This window comes from Echinops telfairi, unplaced genomic scaffold, assembly GCF_000313985.2.
Source record: "Echinops telfairi isolate 266 unplaced genomic scaffold, ASM31398v2 ScPeMD7_3533;HRSCAF=4204_0, whole genome shotgun sequence".
NCBI classification, from domain to species: Eukaryota; Metazoa; Chordata; class Mammalia; order Afrosoricida; family Tenrecidae; genus Echinops; species Echinops telfairi.
The window spans coordinates 47,633,347-47,635,563 of record NW_022107431.1 but is presented as its reverse complement, the minus strand read 5'-3'; the positions used below and the strand labels follow the sequence as shown (position 1 = coordinate 47,635,563).

The following is a 2,217-nucleotide window of genomic DNA, read 5'->3' as shown; positions in this document are numbered from 1 at the left end:
CCCTCCCTGGGGGACGGACAACAGAAAAGTGGGTGAAGGGAGATGTCGGACAGTGTAAGACATGACAAAATAATAATAATTTATAAGTTATCAAGAATTCGTGAGGTAGGGATAGTGGGGGAGGGGGGAAATGAGGAGCTGATACCAAGGGCTCAAGTAGAAAGAAAATGTTTTGAGAATGAGGATGACAACAAATGTTCAAATGTGCTTGACACAACGGATGGATGTTTGGATTGTGATAAGAGTTGTATGAGCCCCCAATAAAATGATTTTAAAAAGAAAAAAAAAACACAGATGGAGGTTATCATTAAGATGCTTCCTCATTAGCAAAATAATACTAGTCTGTATTTACATTTCTGCAAATATAGACTAAACAGAACATCCACATCATAAAAACATCCTCACAGGGCGTCAAGTAATGTATCTTTTCAATATTCTTTAAGTTTGGAGACTAAATAGAAGACTGAAAGGTGTATAGGACAAGGTTATGAATACCCATTAACAACAGCTAACATTCAATGAGCATTAATAATATTATTATGCCTGTGACTATCCTATGCATGAACTTACACTATTGCTACATTTCACCAAATTTAAGATGCTACTAACAAGTATAGGATATATCAAATTTATTTGGAAATTTTAATTTCTTAGAATCAATGAAATACTGTATCATCTCGATTTTCTATACACGTGTAAACAGGGACAGAGCTTTTTAACAATTCGTCCAGACTACACAGTAGGTAAGAGGCAGAACAACTGGACATCTGTTGTTAGGTGCCGCCAAGGCAGTTTCCCTCACAGCAACACTGCCCAGGCCTGGGCCATCCTCATAACTGTTACTTTGTGCAATCCCACTGTTACAGCCACTCTGTCAATCATCTCCTTGAAGGTCTTCCTCTACCAACGATTATCCACGTCAGTCTGCCAGACTTTGGTGGTTTGTGCAGTGCTATGATGCTGCAAACGATGCCACTGCTTTTCAAATACCAACAGGATCACCCAAGGTGAATAGGTTTCAGTGGGGCTTCAAGACTAAGAACAAAATATGAAGAAAGACTAGTAGGAGCCCCGGTGGTATAGCGGTTACACCTTGGGCCGTGATCCACATGACTGGCAGTTCAAAACCACCAGCAGCTCCTTGGGAGAAAGACAGGGCTTTCTTTTCTTGTAAACAGTTCCAGTGTTGGAAACCCACAGGGGTCACTATGAGTCAGCAGTGAGATGAAGAAAGACGTCACTTACGTACGAAGGATTAGCCATTGAAAATTGGATGGATCGCAGCAGAACACAGTCAGATAAAAGATAGTGCCAGAAAGTGAGCCCCTCAGGTTGGCAGGAACTTCAAAAGGCAGCTGGGAAACGAGAGCTGCCTCCGCAGCAGAGCTGACCTCCTCGATGCGGATGGAGGACAACTATAAGGCCCCTCATCTACTGAAGGGGCACGACTCAAGAGGAGAAGAAAAGCTGCAAGCCTACACTCGTAATCAGAATGTGGAGTATAAGAATTCACAGAGGATGAATCTAGGAAAATTGGAAGTTATCGAAAATAAAATGGAATACACACAGATCGATAGTCTGGGTATTTATTAGTGATTGGTCATTTTGAGTGGGACAATCATATGGCTTACTATACTGGGAATGACAAACAGAGGAATAGTGTCCCATTCAGTGTCATAAAGAACATCTAAAGATCCTGAATTACAATGTTCACTGTGATATAATATCTATACATCTACAAGGATGTCCAGTTAAAACTACTACTACTCAGATTTATACAACAACCAATAAAGCGAGTGATGAAGAAATGGAAGGGACTGAAATTGGCCAAACATACAATCAAGATACATTGATAATTATGGAGATTGGAAGGTAAAATTGGAAATAACGAGAAAGGAATAGTAATTGGAAAATACGGGCATGGTGTTACATTGTATGGTAGATTTTTGTAAGACTAATGACGTCTTCATTGCAAATAAATTTTTCAGCGACATAAACAGGGACTGTATAGATGGGCCGCACCAGATGGAATACACAGAAATGAAAGTGGCTACATCTGTGGGGAAACGATGGAGAAACTCTTCAGCAGCAGCCACACGACGCCAGAGGTGACTATGGACCAGATCATCAAGTGTCCGTATACACATTCAGTATGGACCAGACCATCAAGTGTCCGTATACACATTCAGTATGGACCGGATCATCAAGTGTCCGTAT

The 2,217-nt window shown here is 40.8% G+C and overlaps 1 protein-coding gene across 1 annotated transcript in view; it reads right to left on the bottom strand.

Moving 5' to 3' along the window:
• Nucleotides 1-2,217, bottom strand: part of RWDD1 (RWD domain containing 1) — a 29,146-nt gene that overhangs the window by 13,900 nt on the left and 13,029 nt on the right. The gene's annotated exons all lie outside the window — the stretch shown is intronic.